Here is a 21,082-nt window from a genome sequence, read left to right as displayed (position 1 = left end):
ACAAGGAGCCTAGAAGAAGAAGGATGAAGCAAACCCCTTCCTCCACAACCCATCGCTCTGGACCTCCAAAGGGAGAGCCACTCCCTTTGCCTGACAGCTGTAACCTCTCGTGGACCCCATCGAGCTTGACACCCCACTGGCCAGACACAGTCGATAGGCATCTGAGACCTCTGGCATCTGAGGCATGTGCAGGGATGGCCCATCCATAGGCCACCTGAAGTGGTGGCCTCAGGCAGCAGATTGGTGAGGGGCATCCACCTCTATCCACCTACTTGCCTCCTCTGCTCCTCCTTCTCCTTCCACTTCCTGGGTTGGAAAAGGAGGAGAGGGACAGAGTGGAAGAGGAAGTGTGGAGGAGAGGAGAGTGGTGGGTGAGAACATCTCCAGCAGGGCTTCCGGTGATGTCACCAAGGGGCCGGCCAATCAGCACTGCAGAGAGGCAGCTTCTGCTCCATGTTCTACTTCCCATGTTCAGCCCTGGAGACACTCTTGGCTGGGAACCATCTTCCCCATCAAGGACTGTCCACCAGATGGCACTGCTCTGCTTCAAAGGGTTGTCAAACCTCTTTCAAGTGACTTGGCAGAGAAGCTGGCAGGACCGCTTTTGGATCTCTGCCACAATGTACAACATGCCCTGATGGGCACCGGCTTCGGTGCAGGGTCTTCCTGGGGGTTTTGGTGTAAAGCCCTGCTTTGGACCCTCACCCCGTGGCAACTGCCACTCCTTCCCCAACACCACATGGGGTCCTACCACTGCCATCAGAGTTGATGAGACAAGTACATGGGGAGGGGAGGGTCTCTAGGTCTTCAAATGGCTAGGTCTCCCAATGGCCATTAACCATGCTCATCATATGAAACCTCCAGTTTCCAGGGAGCTGCTGTAGCTTCAGGGCAAAGCACCTGCCTTGTTTGCAGAAAGTCCCCAGTTTAATTTCCAGAGAAAGGTTTCTGTCCTAATCCCTGGAAAGTTGGCAGCGATGTTGGCAATACTGAGTGTTGGCAATACTGAGCCAAACAGCCTGTATGGCAGCTTCAGATGCCAGTTGCAAGGGGGGGGGGAGAGCAGGAGGATTATCTCCCTAACATCTATCTTGGGGGCTTTGGTTGACCACAGGATGATTGATTCAATGGTTATCCAACTCCTGATGCCAGGATAGTTTCGAATTAAACCTCCATGTACAAGTACACATCTGGGTACCAGGTGCTGGCACCATACAACTGAAGACAGCTGCTGCCTTTCCAGAGTCTTCCAGAAGCATCCGATCAGCCCGAGACCAGATGGATATTTGGCCTTTTGCAGCACAATGGCTCTTCACTAATTCTTTGTGTGTGTGTGTGTGTGTGTGTGTGTGTGTTTAAAACTCCCTCTGCTCTTCTACCTTTAACAGAAGCTTAACAGGTAGAAACAAGACAGGTGAAGCCTTCCCCAGCTTGTTATCCTTTTATTAAGAAAAGCCTCACTGGATATATTTCCAGGCAGACAGGCTGCTGTTAATGGCAGAGGAGAAGAGTGAGCAGATCCAGTGGAGGACAGAGTGCCTATACCTTTAACTACCATATTGAAGAGAGAATTTTGGCAGGTGCAGCTCAACATGGAAGGGTTTAAAGAACTGTACCTGCCAAAACTCCCTCTTCTATACAATGGTCAAAGGTGTAGGCACTCCATTGGATCTGGTCACCCTGCAGAGGAGCAGTAAAAAAAAAAAAAAAAGTTGGCAGCAATTATGCTAAAAGGGCTGAGAGAGAGAGAGAGAGAGAGAATTCTGGGAATAGAGAAATAAGACCATTTCTCCAAGCTGCTCATATGTTCTCCACAGATGTGATCTTTAGAAACCATCACAACAATTTATCGTATTAATTCTTCAGTTGCTTCTTGTGGAGACCCCAAAGTAGCAAACAGAATAAGAAAGTTAGAAAAACAACAAAGAAAATCAAGTGGTTAACAATATTTTAACTGTTGATTTTCTTTGGTTTTGTTTTGTTTGTTTTTTTACATTTTTGTTCTGCTTGCCTCCTTGAGGTCATAAGAACAGCCCTGCTGGATCAGGCCAAAGGCCCATCTAGTCCAGCTTCCTGTATCTCACAGTGGCCCACCAAATGCCCGAGGTCTCAATCTCATCTTAAGGATGCTTCTCAGTTTGCTTGTCAACAGGAAAGACCACAAAGTCCTTTGCAAAATGAAAGAACAAAAGAGAAGGAGAGGGTGTTTCCCTCTTAAGTTGAAGGACTTAAGAGAGAGGTGGGGGCACAGAGAGGGATGTTGTGTTGTATAGAAGTCTAGGAAGTGTCTGGCTAGGTCAGGGGTCAGCAATCTTTCCAGGCAAAGGGGCTGGACGCTCAGTGATGATGTGATGATGTCATCGCTGAATTTCCCGATTGCAAAGCTCCCAGAAGTGGCTGCGCAAGCTCAGCTTGGGAGGCAGAGCCTCCCACCCAATTTGCCAGGACAGGGAATGCTGGACAGAGAATGACAGAGCTATCTGTCTGGCAGCACAGGGACTTCCTGGGCAGGGGGCTCTGCCGTTCCCTGTCCAGAGCATGACCAATTGGGTGGGAGTCTTCACCTCCCAGGCTGAGCTCCACATGGACCAAATTACTTTGGGTGGTGGGCTGGATTCAGCCTGTGGGCCATAGGTTGCTGCTCTCTGGGCCAGGTCAGTATTTATTGATCTACTCCTCTCATGCGATACAAGGACATCTGCAAGAGGGATCTGAAGGCCTTAGGAGTGGACCTCAACAGGTGGGAAACCCTGGCCTCTGAGCGGCCTGCTTGGAGGCAGGCTGTACAGCATGGCCTCTCCCAGTTTGAAGAGACACTTGGCCAACAGTCTGAGGCTAAGAGGCAAAGAAGGAAGGCCCACAGCCAGGGAGACAGACCAGGGACAGACTGCACTTGCTCCCGGTGTGGAAGGGATTGTCACTCCCGAATTGGCCTTTTCAGCCACACTAGACGCTGTTCCAGAACCACCATTCAGAGCGCGATACCAGAGTCTTTCGAGACTGAAGGTTGCCAACTACTATTACTCCTCTCATATCTCTGGCTCATTGGCGCTCCCACATCTCTGTCATCTCTACCCTCCTACTCTCCTCTCTTCCACAGTTCCTCTCCCACTCTGTCTCCCTCTTCCCTTTCCAATCCAGAGAGTGGGAAGAGCAGTAGCCGTGAGCAGGTGTACCAAAGTGGGAGCCTTCTAACCAATACTGCCTGAGGCAACCTTCTCACTCTGCCTCATGGATGGGCCAACTTGTTGACCAACCCCTTGAATTGAACCTGGAGAGAGACAGGAAGCCGGTGTTGCTTGTATAGAATCACCATTACTATGACTCTTTTGCTTGTGGTGAGTAAATCTTCACATTTCACCAGAAATTGGGTCTTGAAGTGCTGCAATTCCCAGGAATGCAGGAGCCGCCCAGAAGAGCATACATAACATCAGAAGAGCCCTGCTGGATCAGGTCAAGGGCCCATCCAGTCCAGATTTCTGTATCTCACAGTGGCCCACCAGATGCCTCTGAGAGCACACAAGACACCTGCATCCTCTTGCCACTCCCTTGCATCTGGCACTCAGAGATAGGCTTCTTCTAAAACCTGGAGGCTGCATATAGTCATCATGGCTTGTCACCTATGATGGACTTCCATCAGTCTGTCCAATCCCCTTTGAAAAGCATCTAGGCCAGCCATTTTCAACTGCTGTGCTGTGGCACATTGGTGTGCCGCGAATGGTCCCCAAGTGTGCTGTGGGAATTTGGGAGAGGGACATTTATTAGTAGGGCCATTGGGCATGTGAGCCCCCTATTGTCAGCACCTTGTCAATTGTCAAAAAAATTGATGGTGTGCCTTGATTGTTTTAGTGCTTTGCCAGTGTGCCATGAGTTGAAAAAGGTTAAAAATCACTGATCTAGGCCATCACCACCTCCTGTGGCAAGGAGTTCCACAGATTAATGAGACACTGGGGAAAAGACAGATTTCCTTTTGTCAGTTCTCTGCCCACACTCACTTTTAGTGGATGTCCCCTGGTTCTGGTGTTCTGTATCCCCTGCAACAGAAGAGTTATGGGCTGTTGCAAGGCACTTTTGTTTCAGCAGAAAGAAAAAAGAAAGGGCACAGAAAAGTAAAGCAGCATTGGAAGAGGCTCAGGCCTTTTTCTTCCACAGAGAGAGGCCTCTGGCCAGGCACACATTTTTACAGCATGACAAGAGTGGAGAGGGTGGAAAGTATAAAAAACACACCCCATCCAACCTGGCTTTGAGTCTGCAAAGCTCAACCACATCTCAACCTGAGCCGTCTGGCCAAGCTCCCCAGGCCCCTGTCATGTTCCTCTTGCCAGTGATTACAAAACATCCTTTTCCTCTCTGACCAGAAGCTTTGCTCTCTTGACAGATACCCCGAGCCAGTCCCTCCCTGCCGTGGCCCGTCCCCTTCCTTCCGCAGAGGCTCCTTCCCGGCCTCCTTCTCCCCTCTTGGTTGTTTCTTAAGAAGGAAGGAACGGAGCAAAGACGAGCCGAGCCGGAAAGGTAGGACGCAATCCGGGGGCTCAGGAAGTGGCCGGGAGTTTGGCTTTTGCTTGAGGTTGACATGAGCAAGAGATGGCCGCAACCTGATCTTCTCAAAAAGCAAAACAAAAACAAAAAGCTTGCCATGAATCGTGATAGCTGAGAGGCTGACCAGCCCTTTAAACTGCCTGTTAGGGAAGCTGGCCCACTCCCTAGACAGGGTGCAAAGTGGGTCTGCAAAACATCCTGACTACCTTGGAGCACCAGAGGGCCTGCTACTGGAGCTGAGCTATAGCTCAGTGGTAGAGCAACTGCCTGACATGCAAGAGGTCCCTGGTTCAAATGCAGGCACCCCCAGGTTATTCCTTGGAGAATGGCTACCAATTTGTGTTGACAATACTGAGCAAGAGGGAGCAATCGCTTGTCTCAGTCTGGCAGCAACAGGTGTTTTCCTCTGCTGCACCTTAAAACAGGACAGCTGCTCAGTTTCCTTCTCCGGGAAAGGGTGACCCCCCCCCCCCGGTTCTGGGAGTCAGCAGAGGAATTGCTACTACCACTCTTGACACCTTCACCAGAAGCAGATGGTCAGAGATGATGGCCTGTGGAAAATGCTCATTGGGAAGACCTCACATGCCCACTCCCCATCTGTTGAGGGACAGTAGGAGGAAAGTGGGCATTAGGAAAGGAACTGGTCCCTGGCGTTCTCGGCCTGGGAAGAGGGAGAGGTGGCATGCGTGAGGGTTTGCATCTTTGACCCAAGGACATTCAGAGAATCACCCAGAGCTTCCGTCCTCAGCTCCCCATTGGCTAGAGGCAAGCAGGTGACAGCTCCCTGTGCTTATATAAGAGCAGTGGGAAAGCATGCTGGGGGGGGAGGGGTGAGGATGTTATGAGATGTCAAGTCCGTGGAGGCTCCTGTGAGGCTTTGAGGAAGAATTGCCGATACTGGAAATCAAGAATTCTGGTCTGTGGATGGAGGGTCGGCCCATCCATGAGGCCAACTGAAGCAGGCGCCTCAGGTATCAGATTGCTGGGGGGGGGTACCCGTTTCTGTCCACCTTCTTGCCCCCACTGCTTCTTCTTCTCCTTCCACTACATGGATTGGAAAAGGAAGAGGGGCTGTCCCCTCAATCCAATTCAAGTGAGCGGACAGAGAAGGAGAAGAAATGCGGAGGAGAGCAGAGCTGGAAAATTGGAGAGTGGGAAGGAGCAGAGGCTGGCATATCATCAGGTTAGGGGGGGCAGCATTTGGCACACTGGCTGACGAATCAGGAGGTCTTGGACCAGCCCTGCCTGAATGGGTACCATCAGGGAGTGAAAAATCCAGGGCCGGCTAGTCCATGAGGCCAACTGAGTCAGTTGCCTCAGGTGGCCATCTGGCAGTGGGGGTCAACTTGCCTCTGCCCGTTTGCCTTCACTGCTCCCAACTCCCTGGATTCAAAATGGAAGAGGGAAATGGAGCAAAAGCCTGGAGCAGAGCAGGGTGGTGGGCCACAGTGCCTGCAAAAGGAAAAGGGCAATGGGGAAGAAGATCATGTGTGGCGGAGGGCAGCGAGAGGAGTTCCAGAGGCCGTCTTCCCTGTTTCTGCTTCCTTGGCTGGAACCGGGAAGCAGGAAGAGGAGGAGGAAGAGGAGGAGGGTGGACCGAGGATGTTCCTGCTCATCCAACATTGGCCTGTCACTTCACGAATGGGCGAGCATGAGATGGTTCTGGAGAAGCAAAGAAAGCAATGCTCAGGGCATCCTTCCAGTGACAGGATTGTTGTGTCCTGAACACCTGATTAAATGTGTCCCCAGTATTGGACATTTGCATCCCTTCTTTTTGCTGCTTGGGTATTTACGCCCAATATATGTGTATTAATATTACCTGTACTTTTTAATGTTTAAAATGCAGGGGCTGGGTTCGGGCTGGGATAAAAGTCTTGGGATATATAACATTGGTAGAGATGAGAGGAAGCAGCTTTATTTTTTCACGGATTTTGGTGTTTTCCAAAAGTTAGAAGTGCAGAAAACGGTGTTATGTGTTTTTATTCCAGCTTTCTATTATAATTATAAATTATAATTATAATTATAACTATTATAATTATAAATTATAATTGCTTTAAAAGTATACTGGGTGGGCGATATCGGTGGTATCGTGTCAGCAGACCTTACCCATGCACTCCCACATTAAATAATAAATAAAATGATTTTATTTTTTCACATTTAGGTTTTTTTTTTCCTTAAAAATGAGACGTCTAGAAAGTGACGTTATGTGTTTTCATTTTGCTATGGCCATTTTCTCCCGCCTCTAATCATGGGATGTGTTGCCCAGTTAGAGTGTGTTTGTTGCCCAGTTAGAGTGGGATGTAAGTGACTGGGAAACAAAATACCCCAGATGCGAATGTCCAGGGATGCTGATGACCGAGACGCATTCGACCAGGACACAATATGCCCTAGTACCCACCCTTCTCTCGGCCTCAGGGATTTCTCCCATGAGTGCTTTGTGAGGTTTGTGTTGCTCATACCACAACGTGATGATTTCAGTTGGTGTTCCCAAGAGACGTTTATAGGAAGGGTGTAAGTCATGGAGAGGCACCAGGTTGAGTCACGCTCTGTGCGAACACACCAAAAAAAGGCTGCCCTAAGGCAGCAGCAGGCTGAGCGAATGGCTTGGCTTTTCCACCCTTCACAGCGTACAGAACTTTCCATGGGGTTGGTTTGTGGCTAATCATTACCAGCTGCTCCTTTGCTGGCAGAAGCCACTGTGGCCCGGCCGGAGTTGTACACCGTGTTCCGGAGCAGTGCCGTGCAGGAGGGCTCTAGGACCAAGGCTGGTGGCCGGAGGACACCTTGAACTGCCCAGGAGCGAGCAGGACGACGGGTAAGTTGATCACAAACCCACTTGTAAAAAGTTTGTACGCACCTGTCAGTGCTGCTTCCTGGGACACACACCCGATCTGGCTCTTGCTACTCAGTAGCCATGTGGATGCCCAGATCCTTCTCTGCTAGCTGGTGCACCCTTCCGGGTGTCTGGTATTAGTGAGGAATGCATTCAGGAAGTAACAGGACTATTGTGTCCTGGACAACTGTGTCCCGGTTAAACGCGTCCCAGTATCGGACATTTGCGTCCCTTGTTTTTGTGTCCCAGATATTTGTGCCCCAATATGTGTATACTGATATTATACACAGTATATACAGGTATATATACAGGTATTTCTATACCACCTTTCTTGGTCCTCAGATTTCTCCTTAGACTTTATTCAAGGCGGTTTACATAGGCAGGCAAATTAAATCTCCTTAGGGATTTTTACAATTTGAAAGAAGGTTTCTATCTTTCAAGAGCCACAACAATTCAGATGTTTCATTCTGATCTGGCCTCCATCCTCCCACGCTCAGAGCAGATGGAATAGCTGGCTCAGCTTGTCAGCTGCTTCAAGGTCGCACAGTGCTGGTGGCCTCGAACTGGCGACCTTCGGATGTTACCTTCAGGCAAATGGAGGCTCTACCCTCTAGACCAGACCTCCTGCCCAGGTATTAGATGTACCTTTTCATTCTTAAAACGCAAAAGTAGGGTTAGGGCTGGGATAAGATGCTTAGGATATATAACCAGGGGGTTTGATGCCCAGTTATCGTTTGTTTGTTGTCCAGTTATAGTGGGATGTAAATGACTGGGACAAAAAAAAAAAAAAAAAAGATGTGGATGTCCAGGGATGCCAATGACCAGGACGCATTTGGATACAATTGTCCAGGATGGAGCCTGGCGTGCTTTCAAGATCTTAGTTGGCAACCTTCAGTCTCGAAAGACTATGGTATCGCGCTCTGAAGATACCATAGATCAGAGGAATGGAATTTCAAGATCAGAGGAATGGAATTATATATCTGGACTTTCAGAATGCGTTCGACATGGTCCCTCACCAAAGGCTACTGAAAAAACTCCACAGTCAGGGAATTAGAGGACGGGTCCTCTCGTGCATTGAGAACTGGTTGGAGGCCAGGAAGCAGAAAGTGGGTGTCAATGGGCAATTTTCACAATGGAGAGAGGTGAAAAGCGGTGTACCCCAAGGATCTGTCCTGCGACCCGTGCTTTTCAACCTCTTCATAAATGACCTGGAGACAGGGTTGAGCAGTGAGGTGGCTAAGTTTGCAGACAACACCAAACTTTTCCGAGTGGTGAAGACCAGAAGTGATTGTGAGGAGCTCCAGAAGGATCTCTCCAGACTGGCAGAATGGGCAGCAAAATGGCAGATGCGCTTCAATGTCAGTAAGTGTAAAGTCATGCACATTGGGGCCAAAAATCAAAACTTTAGATATAGGCTGATGGGTTCTGAGCTGTCTGTGACAGATCAGGAGAGAGATCTTGGGGTGGTGGTGGACAGGTCGATGAAAGTGTCGACCCAATGTGCGGCGGCAGTGAAGAAGGCCAATTCTATGCTTGGGATCATTAGGAAGGGTATTGAGAACAAAATGGCTAATATTATAATGCCGTTGTACAAATCTATGGTAAGGCCACACCTGGAGTATTGTGTCCAGTTCTGGTTGCCGCATCTCAAAAAAGACATAGTGGAAATGGAAAAGGTGCAAAAGAGAGCGACTAAGATGATTACGGGGCTGGGGCACCTTCCTTATGAGGAAAGGCTACGGCGTTTGGGCCTCTTCAGCCTAGAAAAGATACGCCTGAGGGGGGACATGATTGAGACATACAAAATTATGCAGGGGATGGACAGAGTGGATAGGGAGATGCTCTTTACACTCTCACATAATACCAGAACCAGGGGACATCCACTAAAATTGAGTGTTGGGCGGGTTAGGACAGACAAAAGAAAATATTTCTTTACTCAGCATGTGGTCGTTCTGTGGAACTCCTTGCCACAGGATGTGGTGCTGGCGTCTAGCCTAGATGCCTTTAAAAGGGGATTGGACAAGTTTCTGGAGGAAAAATCCATTACGGGGTACAAGCCATGATGTGTATGCACAACCTCCTGATTTTAGAAATGGGTTATGTCAGAATACCAGATGCAAGGGAGGGCACCAGGATGAGGTTATCTGGTGTGCTCCCTGAGCCATTTGGTGGGCCGCTGTGAGATACAGGAAGCTGGACTAGATGGGCCTATGGCCTGATCCAGTGGGGCTGTTCTTATGTAATGAACAGAAGATCTAGAACTGGGTATTGAAAAAAGTAATTTTTAAATGTTTACACTCAGATTCCGCCCTGCCAACCAAGGTTTCTTGTTCAGACCTGGAATGGCACTGGATGAAGGATGAGAAGTCAGTTTTTGGCACTGAGTTGTTGACAGTCTGTAAACTGACAGTGCCCAGAAACAAGAGAGGAAGAGGATGGATAGGGAGGCCCCAGGGATAGCAGGGGAAGCACATGCTGTAATTTCAGGGTTTGTTGCAGGTTATGGGGACTAGGGACAGTGTCAAAGTTTTCATAGGAAAAGGTGTGCTGGGATCAAAATTCGGAGGAAGGAAAGAAGGTGCAACACAGAAGGGTTTTGGGAGAGAGCTCCAGATCTAGGGGGCAACAAGGGAGAAGGAGCATGAGAGCAGGAGGCTTTCCGGTGGCTCAGGGTGGTCGGGCTGGGCAAGCAAAGGTCACAAGCAGGGACATCTGATGAGATAAGAGGAGAGAGCAGGGGCTGGTCTCTCTGATCAGAGAGAGGTCCTGGAGGGCCATTTGCTTCAACAAAGCCGGTCCCAGGGCCAGACCATCCATGAGGCCAACTGAGAGGGTTGCCTCAGGAAGCACATTGGTTGGGGGGGATCTTACTTTTGTTGGCCTGTTCATCTCCATTGATTATCCTCCTCCTGCTCCTTGGATTGAGAAAAAGAGGAGGAGCAGAAGAGAAAGTGTGGTGGAGAGGAAAGTGGTGGGTTAGAGTGTCTCTGTCTCTCTTCCAATCAGAGGCTGGCACATCACCAGGTAAAGATGGGCAGCAATTGGCAAGCCTGCCAGTTGTCCCCTATTTAGTGAACAAGAGAGTGCAGCCCAGAATCCTTTGCAATGGTAGGTGGTTTTGAAACAGATCTTGGGTTTATTCTGGGATTGTTGTAGAGTTCTGCAGTGGGCGGGGGGGGGGGCATGCTAAGTTGAAGAACCCAGAGATCCATTCTCAACAATAACACAAATAGCCTTAGGGCGCAATCCTAACCCCTTCTGTCAGTGCTTTCCAGCACTGGCCTAGCGGTGCCAATGTTCATTCCCTTACCTCAGAGCTGCATTGGCTGGAAAGCACTGACATAAGGGGTTAGGACTGTGCCCTTAGGCTGCAATCCTATCCACACTTTCCTGGGAGTAAGCCTCATTGACTATAATTGAACTTACTTCAGAGTAGACTTGCATAGGATTGGGCTCTTAGTTTGCCAGTCAATATTTTTTTGCTTCACTCAATAGTATAGCTGGCAGTCTTTGGGGGATCAGTCAGGATCCCTGCGTTGGTATCCAGCTCCAGGGTAACTGAATAACTCTGGGTTGTCAATAGTTGAATTCAGACATAACAGCAAACCACAGTGAACAGAAACTGTGGTTTGCCAACTGGCTTCAAACCAGGGTTACAGATTACAGATCCAGGTTTCTCAGAGCCAAACAAAGGTTTATGGGCAGGTTCAGGGTTAAAACAAACCATGATTTCACATTGTGCCTGAACATGGACTCTCATCACTCTCTTAAAAGCATGCAATGGCAGGACCAAGTATACTTCTCTGTGATGGCTAATACCTAATCTGGGCACCCCAATGGTGTTTATTTGCTCCTGCCAACTCTTAACCAATGGGGCAGAGACTGACTATACCAGATGTGACATCATCTAGCAGGGCAATTTTTGACAATCCTAGGCTGCAATCCTACCCACACTTACCCATCAGTAAGTCCCATTGACTGTCATTGTTAAAAGCATATACAGAGTACCCTGTTAAAAGTACATTTCCCCAAATGCAGTCACATCCCAGGGGAGCATCAAGTCTGATATATTAAAAATAAAATATTGAAATGAAGGGGGACCCACCTGAAATTGGCTCATGACCCACCTAGTGGGTCCTGACCCACAGTTTGAGAAACACTGCTGCAGGACAAACAGAAAAAGAGAAAAATGGAGCTCTTGTCATTTGGCAGAACTCCCTGTTTTCATGAGCCTCACCAAAGTGCTTCCCGGCGAGAAATGATGGCATTCTGGGGACACCAGCAGCGCACTGCAGTGGCTATTGGAGCCAAACAGCACTTGCTCTTTTTCTGCAGTGTATTGGCAAGGAGATTGGCTTGCAATGTGATCCCTTTTTAAAAGATGGTGCTATTGAGCCTAAGTTGCTGGCTTGAGTTCTTTTTTGCAGTTTGAGACCACAAGTGTTTGTCTAAGCAGAAGAGCAATTTTTAGACCTCCTAGCAGTAAAAATAGTTGCTATTTGCTTTCAAGCCAGTCTCTCCCCCCCCGGCTAAAGGTCTTTCTTTGTTCACCCCAGACCCAGGAACCTGGCCAATCTGCAGCCACTCGCTGCCTATATTTCTTTCCTCTCCTGTCTGTTAGGGTTCTCAAAACCTTTAGGCCCAGAACCCACTTTTTGGAATGACAATCTGTTGGAACCCACCAAAAATGATGTCATTAACCCTGAAAGTGATGTCATTAACCTGGAAGTGACATAATCAATCAGGAAAATTTTTAACACCTCCCAGGGCCTAATCCTATCCAACTTTCCAGCTCTGATGCAGCCACAATGCGGCCCCCGAGGTAAGGGAAAAAGCATTCCCTTACTTTGAGAAGGTCTCTATGACGGGTTCCCCACCGCAGGATGCAGTGCATGACCCATTGGCATGGCTGCATCAGTGCTGGAAAATTGGATAGGATTGGACCCCCATATTACAAAATCAAATCAAGTAAGGGTGCAATCCTAACCCCTTATGTCAGTACTTTCCAGCACTGACGTAAGGGCAATGCAGTGGAAGTAGCCAGTGGAAGGCTGGCTAATCAGTGGAAGGAAGCCATGGGAAGGGATCTCGGCACGTGCTCAGGGGCCCTCTTGTCTGGATGAACTGTTCCTATGTCAAAGCAGCACTGAGCTCTGGCATTCTGGGGCTCAAATGTGATTCTTGCATTTTGTAGTGGAGTGAGATTTTCTTAATGCCAGAAATGAGAGGGCCCACCTTATAGAGTGGACAGGTGCGAAATGCAAGATGGACTACCTGTTCCTGAACAATTGCGTGGAAGATTTGCAGGATTTAGCACTACACGGAGTGAGGAGAGAACCTGAACTTACTGAAATTCTCTCTTCTAAAGGTAGAGAGGCCTCCGTTTGCACCTGGTCTGCCCCTTGTGAATTCCTGCCCGTTGCACAGAAAGAAGCAGGAGAATGAGGTGGAGCAGCCTACCCAAAAGCCCTAAGCAAACATGTGGAAAGCATGCAAATTTACCAATGGAAAACAAACCCAGCAATTTCTGGAGGACGTTGACACCAAAAATCCGGAAAGAGACGCACACCCAGGGCTGCACTTCAACTACCCATATGCGTGCAATAGCTCTGTAGCTGACAAATAATTCCCACCTATGGTTACCTTCCCCATTTGCACTGGCAGAACAATGGGTAAGAAACTGGAGAAGTGGGTTGCCAACTTTTTTTCCTGACTCCTGTGCTCCCCAGCAGCAACCTGTGGAAATGGAGTTACTGAACCTTTTTCCAGTGACATAGTTAAGGCATCTGCTACCCGGGGTCAAAGAAGATTTTGTAGCCTGCCCCCTCATGATGAAATCAAATCTAATTTATTAAGTAAGTAAGTAAGTAAGTAAGTAAGTAAGTAAATAAATAAATAAATGAATAAATGAATAAATAGGTTTTCTGGTTAATTGGTCATACCTTTTGATAGCATACAGATATTCCAGCATGCTTTGTTTCATTGCATTCAGCATTAAATTACCTTTTCAATGACATGTAACATGGTGGTATTATTCATACATACCAAGGCTTTCACAATTTTGGCCACTAGTTTCAAGCTCAGTTTGTTGTCCGTCCCCCCCAAGCTTCTTGCCCAGTGCAATTGCTGCACCCCCTTAGTTACTCTACTGTAAAATCATGGAAGAAGCCTACCCACTTCGTGTCCATCTACTGGTCAGCTGTTTCGAGCACAGGAGCAGAGCCAGTAAATAAAACTTGGCAACTTGATTCTCAATTGCGTGAGGGAGACTCTACCATCTCCCCCTTTGAGTTGTCTTTTTTTTTTTTTTTTAATTGGCTGCACCCTGTGACTTTGAGAGCTGCCTTTCAGGCAAAAATTCAACTAGTGAAGATTTTCTAGACATGGAGTCAGGGAAAGCTTCTTCACTGTTTCTTTTTTTATATACTGTATCTGACTGCTGTGGAGCCCAGCCAGAATAGAAACTGCAGTCATAGATAGATAGATAGATAGATAGATAGATAGATAGATAGATAGATAGATAGATAGATAGATAGAAATGGGGTTGCCAACTCTTTTTTATTGGCCCTGCTCCTATGCTTTTCAAAGCAGCCTTGAATAGAAATTAAGCAAGTCTTTTTCTGGCTCCATGGCAGAAAAAGCTTCACCAGCTAAGGCTTCAATTCTATCCTCACTTACCTGGGAGTAAGCTCATTGACTACTATAGGGTTTACTTCTGAGTAGATACGCATAGGATTGGGCTCTCAGTTTCTGTATGGCAGACAGGCTGCTGTCGACGGCAGAGGAGCAGGGCTAATAAAAAAAGTTGGCAACCCCCATTCTCCAGGTTCCCGTTGGAGCTGCTCTGCGGGTTGCAAAGGGGAAGGCTGAACTCCGCCCTTCCACACCTGCTGTCCCGTCTCGTCCCTCCCCTCCAGGAGCTGGGCGAGCCCTAGTCCGTCTATGCTGGAGCCGCCGTCCTGGGGGCGTCTGTCTCGCAGCCCCGGGCAGCAGGGACGATGGGGGGATTCCACAGCCGGAGCGCGCAGCCTCCTCCCGCTCCCCCCGGGGTAGGGAAAGAGAGTACCCCCAGCAGCAGACCCAAGGGGGCCAGGTAAGTTCCGGAGGGGAGAGCCCAGCTGGTGCGGTCCCTGGAGAGGCAGCGGGGGTGCTCTGTGCGGGCAGGGGGTTCACTGCCCCGGGGTAAGGGGGCACTACATTTCTACCCCGGGGTAACCTCGCTGTTGGAGGTTTCCCTTAAGAGGGAGACTGCCGCATGCGGAAAGGAATCCCCTCCCCCTGGAGGGGAAACCTTTCAGTCTTCTCTGATGCTTCTGATGTGCTCGGCGCTGTACAAAGCTCATGGGAGATCAGTGCAGGCTTCGATTCAAGCCATTTCAGTGGGCGATGATGATGATGATGATTTCAATTTAATGAAAAATAATTTTAATTGAATTGAATTTTTAAATTTTAATTTAATGAAAAAATAGCGTGATTTAATTAAGGCTGCTATTAATTAAATTAATGAATCGAAAGCACAGTCACGCGCTTATCCAGAAAGCAAAGCTTGGGGTTGGGTGGCAAGCGGTTGCATCCAGTGGCGTAGCTAGAGGGGGTGCAAAGCACTAAGTCTTGCAGGTGCCTGTACGTGGCACACAAATGGACCCTCCCCTTCGGAGCATAAGCCTTTGTTTTGTGCCCACTGCCCGGAATGGCTCTGAAGGGGAGCCGGAGGGACCGCCAGCATGGTGCAAAACTTAGTGCTTTGCCCCCCCTCTAGTTATGCCACTGATTGTATTCGTGTTTAATCAGAAATATATGGGTGGGGGGACTTCCATCCCACTTTTGACACTCTGTACAGTTTTGATATTGATAGCTGTGGAGTCATGCGATGGTTTTATCAGTCTCCTACATTGTTGGCATCCTTCAGTCTCGGAAGACTCTGGTATTGCGCTCTGAATGGTGGTTCTGGAACAGAGTGTCCTCTCCAGTGCATGAAGCCTGGGTAAAGTAGGTATGGAGGATAGGCTGTTACCCATGCAGCAAATCCCCCCTCTCCACATCGCTGAAATGGTCCAATGGAAAGGCAGAAGCCAATACGGTTGGTTCCAGCGGCGTAGCAGGAGTTGCCAGAACGTGACTGTGTTCAGTCATGAACTGCCTCAGGGACTCCGGCTCCGGATTTTGCCTCGAGGTTGAAACCCGAAGCCTTTTCCATAACTGGATGTAGCCACAAGGCAGTGGAGGTTTGGGGTCAGAGTTTTCCTTCTCTCAGATGAGCTGCCTTCCCAGGCTGACGAGTCCCATCTACCCGGTGGCTGTTTAGTCGCCTCTTACAAGTACAGCCAAACTGAGGGCCTATTCTTATCCCCAGCCCTCAGGGGAAATCAGTCTCCTACGCTATCACTATCTCACACAGCCAAATTTTCTAAATGTTCACACCTCTGTCTTTGAGGGGTTTGCCGTCTAAGTTGGTGGTTCCCAAACTGGGAGCCATGGATCCTCCTGAGAAACCCACCACCCTGTATGGGATTGTAGCCCTCGTGGGGAGCCACGGCCACTGGCCCAGTAGGTCAAGGGGGCCATCAGCTGAAAAAAATTGGGAACTACTGGTCTAAGTGATTCAGTGGCTCTGAGGACAGGCCATTGCCCGTGGCCATGCATCCTCCCTGGCTCCACCCCCTTTTCCCTTTTAAATCTTGGGAATTTCGGGAGGATCAGCAATGGAGGTGGAAGTAGGCACCCTCAGCCAATCTCTCAAGGATGGGCCGGTCCTAGTGATGCTTCACGTGATGACAGGTGGCACTATTTATTTATTTCTCTGTATTTTTATACTGCCCTTCCTCCAGGGAGCTCAGGACAGTGTACATGCTTCTTTCTCTCCTGTTGTCCTCACAACAACCCTGTGAGGTAGGTGAGGCTGAGAGTGACCAGCTCAAGGTCACCCAGGAAACTTCATGGCTGAGCGGGGAATTTGAAACTCGATCTTCTGGGTCTAAGTCCAGTTCCCAAACCACTGCACCTACCTGCCTCTCACTAGGGCTCCACTGCCATGCGGACTGCATGATGCTGCTCTGTTTGGCCTGGCCTTTTGAAAGGTGCATGGATTGGGCAAGGAGTGTGTAAGGCGCATGAGAGATCTGGAGGCATCAGCAACCTCCATGAGAGATCATGGAGGCAGCCTGGGAGAAGCCTCTCCCAGGCTGCAGGGACAAGTGTGGGGCGAGCCACTCACTTCTGCTGCAGTGATACTTGCAACATGGCTGAAAAGTTCTGGTTTGGAGACCCTGTGGTATCCTTAGAAAATGACACAGCAAACAGGAAATCTATTTTTTGAAATTGGCAAACCAAAGTTGTGGCACAGTCTGCAGTCTTGTTATCAATAGCTACTACGCCAGGGGTGCTCACACTTTTTTGACTCGAGAGCTACTTTGAAACCCAGCAAGGCCCGGAGATCTACCAGAGTTTTTTTTTACAATGTTCACGCCATCATAACATATAACATTTATGTGTACAATGTATGTTGGTGTACCTTGAGCCCCACTGAGTATAACAGGACTTACTCCTGAGTAGACATGCCTAGGATTAGGCTGTGAGGCTGCAATCCTAGCCACACTTACCTGGGAGTAAGCCCCATTGAGTACAATGGGCCTTACTTCCAGCGTTTCCACCCAGAGGCACCTGAAGGGGGGGTCGGCACTCCGCGATCTACTCATTTTGCCTCGCGATCTACCGGTAGATCGCAATCCACCTATTGAGCACCCCTGTACTACGCCCTTGTTAGCATAGAATCCTGGACTGTGTTTCTCCATCTCATTGTGTGTGTGTGTCCCTGACTGACCATGTGCACCAGGGAAGGAAGGCAGGTTGAGTTCTAAGGCTTGGACCAGAATTCAAAAGGTCTTGTGGCATTTTAGAGGCTTAACAGATTTGTTGTGGCATATTCTCCTGCCATGACCACTCTGCTAAGGGGCAGTGGTGTAGCTAGAGGGGGTGCAAAGCACTAAGTTTTGCAGGGAGCCTCCCCACAGCATGCAAGAGCCAGGTGTATGCCTCTGTTTTGCTCTTCCTGCCCAGAATGGCTCCAAAGGGGAGGGGCCGCTTGCAGGCTTCAGGGAGGCTCCCAGCAAAACTTAGTACTTTGCACCTTCTCTAGCTATGCTGCAGCAGCAAAGGTACCACCTGACTCTGAGTTGTGTCTGTTGCAACATGGTGGCACTCCTCTGGGACTTGTCACAATGTTATTTTGTGTGTTCAGGGTAGCATGCAGCGAAATACATAAAAATGCAGATAAGCGATAAACCCTTCGGACAATAAAATGATAGAGCGGGACAGCAGATTAAATAGGAATTCCAGTATGAAGATACGAAAATACCTGGACATTGAAAATACCTGAACTCCGGGGATTAAAGCAAACACACACACACACACTCACTGCTGTGAGAAGGCATGGCAGTCACTCATCATAGATAAGGATTACATATGCATTGCTAAAGGATAGATCTTAGCCTTCCATTGATAATGTAAATAACTCAGTAGAACCTCCATGTACACAAGCAGTATAGCTCTTGAGTACCAGTTGCTGGGGCCAGGCAACAAAGGAAGGCTGCCCCTTTCATGCCCAGCTTATATTGCCACAAGGGCATCTGGCTAGGCCGCTGTGTTCACTGCTCTGATGTCATGTCAGCCATCTCATAACTGTTGCTAAGAGATGCGCCGCTGGTTCTGCAAGAGTTTTTTATATGCTGCTTTTCTGGAAAAGTGCTCATAGCAGTGTACAAGTGAAAAAAAAAAATAAAGCCGACCAATTGTCCTTCCTCCCCACTCATGCACAAATTCCTCTGGCCCTGATTAAGACTGATGTCAAAATAAGAGGCTATCAAAGGTGTTGGAGTTGACCCATTTGGCTGCAACAAAGGAAGGTGATCCATCTGAGTGCTCACAGTGGTTATTTCACTTCTTCGGTGCTTCAGGGCCCACAACCTTGGGCAAAGATGACCCCATCAAGCATTGGTGCAAAATGTCCTCATATGTTTACTTTGTACAAACACACTATGAAGAACACAAGAAGGAACATCAGTACTCTTCAGTCAACTTTGGACAATTTTGGTCAATTTGTCCGGGAAATGCACCCAGCCATGGCAGGCAATGCAGGCAAAAGAAAAGTCCAAGTTTAAAGACATGGCAAAGGATAACAGAGCTAGCTATGAATGAAAGAAAAAAAACAACTATATTCTTCCTAAGGGAGGAAGAAAAAGAAAAGGGATCCTAATGCTTCTGAAAGACCACCATATGGAGGCCTGGTCTGGTAGCTGAGCTGAAGGCTGCTCAAAGAATGCTAAGCAGGAGCAGTCCTGGTTGAATTCTGGAAGGGAGACTAAAAAAGCTCACAAGCTGTCCTGAGAGGACAGAGCCAGGAAGTCTTGCTGTTGTGACCTGTGACTATGAGAATGTGATGGCCTCACAAGTGATGCTGCAGGAATATGGAGAAGTATGGAGAGCCGGCCTCCAAGAAAGAAAGATGATTAACAGCTTGTCCAACCTGAAGCTGCTCCTACCAGAAAGCATACCCAGATGCCAGGTACAGCACCTTGGAGGATTTCATCTGGAAGTGAAGGGTTCTACGACTTGTCCTTTAGAACAATTATTGTAAAAACACATTTGAAATAAGGATGAGTTTAATGAGTTTAGTATTGTGTACCTACATGAACCTCCTTGAGTCTGAAATTATTTATTTATTTATTTTTATTTTATCATCATCATCATCTACTTTCTGTTTATTACTGAACACCACCCCCAAATCAAAAGTAAACATCCAGGTTTGTCTGTTGGTGATACAGCAAAAAAACTAGATGCAGTAGCGTCGCTAGGGAGGTGCCGGTCACACCGGGTGACGTGCACGGGCCGGGGAGGGGGTGACACCACTACTAGCCCAAATTTTTAAAATCCTGGTACTTTTGAATAATACCATCATGTTATATATCATTCGATGTGCAATTTCACACAGAATGCAATGAAACAAACCATGTTGAAATATCTCTATTCTGTCAAAAGTTATAGCCAAAAAAAAGCGGGGTGGATTAATGGTCGATCACCACCACGCCCACTGCCCAGGGTGTTGCCCTGCCTACTGCATGGGAGGAGGTCCATTATGTGGGTGCACTGGCCTCCTGCTCCAGGTGATGTCACTGACTAGGTGAAATGTAGTTGAAGCAATCTGCTAAAGAAAATCGATCCTTTGAGCGAAAGGCAGCAGAGCTAAAGAAGAAATAGGAGAAGGATGCTGTAGCATCCTGTGCCAAGGGTAAGAGTAATGCAGGGAAGAAAGGTCCAGGTAGGCCAGCAGGCTCCAAAAAGCAGGTAGAACCTGAAGAAAGACGATGAGAAGGATGAAGAGCATGAAGAACAACAAGATGATGATGTTGTTGAGGACAATGTGGAAGAAGAAGAGGGAGAGGAGGAAGAGTAAAGTGAAAATTTGGTGAAAAAAATGTGTGCTTAAAAGTCCTTGGCATCCTTCAGTCTCGGAAGACTCTGTTATCGCGCTCTGAATGGTGGTTCTGGAACAGTGTCCTCTCCAGTGCGCGAAGCCTGGGTAAAGTAGATATGGAGGATAGACTGTTACTCATGCAGCAAATCCCCCCTCTCCACTTCGCTGAAATGATCCAATGGAAAGGCAGAAACCAATCTGGTTGGTTCCAGCGGCGTTGCAGGAGTTGCCACAACGTGACTGTGTACAGCCGCAAACTGCCTCAGGGACTCCGGCTCCGGATTTTGTCTCGAGGTTGACTCCTGAAGCCTTTTCCATAACTGGATGTAGCCACAAGGCAGTGGAGGTTTGGGATCAGAGTTTTCCTTCTCTCAGATGAGCTGCCTTCCCAGGCTAATGAGTCCCATCTACCCGGTGGCTGTTTGGTCGCCTCTTATGACAAGTACAGCCAAACTGAGGGCCTATTCTTATCCCCAGCCCCCAGGGGTTTTACTTAAGATTAAGATTAGATACTTAAAAGTCCATAATTTTGCTAAGAATGTGAATTTGAGTGCAGGTCATAATTAGCTTCAGTATTAAAAAATAAGCTGTACAGAACTGTGTATAGGTAATGGTCTGCTGCTTCTTTCTGATCCCAATAGTTGCCTCCCCAATGGTTTTGTTGTTTCTATTAATGATTTTATTTGTTGTTTTTATTCATTGTACATTTTAGTGTGGAACTTTGTAAATTGGCTTGGGCATTTGATTTGGCATAGGAAAGGCAAGATATAATAAAAGAAGCCAGCTTCAAATCTTGGTTAAGAAGGAACCCTGGTTATCAAAACCATGGTTACTGTTAATGCAGGTGATGCATTTAATCTGGTTATGGCTTGCAAGGAAAAGCACATTTGATGTGGGGGGAGGGAGTGTGAGTATGAGCTTGTGTACTGTTCCTGATCTCTTAATCCCATGACTTCTTAAAACCGTGGTTGGGAACTCCTGGATCCTCCACTGGACTTTTATCAGTTGTCTGCTTGCAGCGTGCACAGAAACTGCATTTCAGGGCCTGGGTCTCCCCGCAGAGAGAGCAGAGGTGGAACAGCTTGCAAGGATGTGGAAAGGAAGAGTTTGTCATATTCCCTCTGTCCAAACTTAAGCTGAGTTTCATTACCCTTTTAGCAAGGATCTTTGTTCCACATGGGGCAAGAGCTGTTATCCTTCCCTGAGGGATTTTTACTGGGTTCTTCCTTCTAAGAACTGAA

The 21,082-nt window shown here is 48.2% G+C and overlaps 1 pseudogene; it reads left to right on the top strand.

Annotated features, from left to right (window-relative positions):
- Positions 1-14,370: 14,370 nt before the first annotated feature.
- Positions 14,371-19,820, top strand: LOC136662435 (high mobility group protein B2-like; annotated as a pseudogene).
- The last annotated feature ends 1,262 nt before the right edge of the window (positions 19,821-21,082 follow it).

Source organism: Tiliqua scincoides, chromosome 11 (genome assembly GCF_035046505.1).
Source record: "Tiliqua scincoides isolate rTilSci1 chromosome 11, rTilSci1.hap2, whole genome shotgun sequence".
NCBI classification, from domain to species: domain Eukaryota; kingdom Metazoa; phylum Chordata; class Lepidosauria; order Squamata; family Scincidae; genus Tiliqua; species Tiliqua scincoides.
The sequence above is the reverse complement of the archived record's forward strand: the minus strand, read 5'-3'. Positions and strand labels throughout refer to the sequence as shown.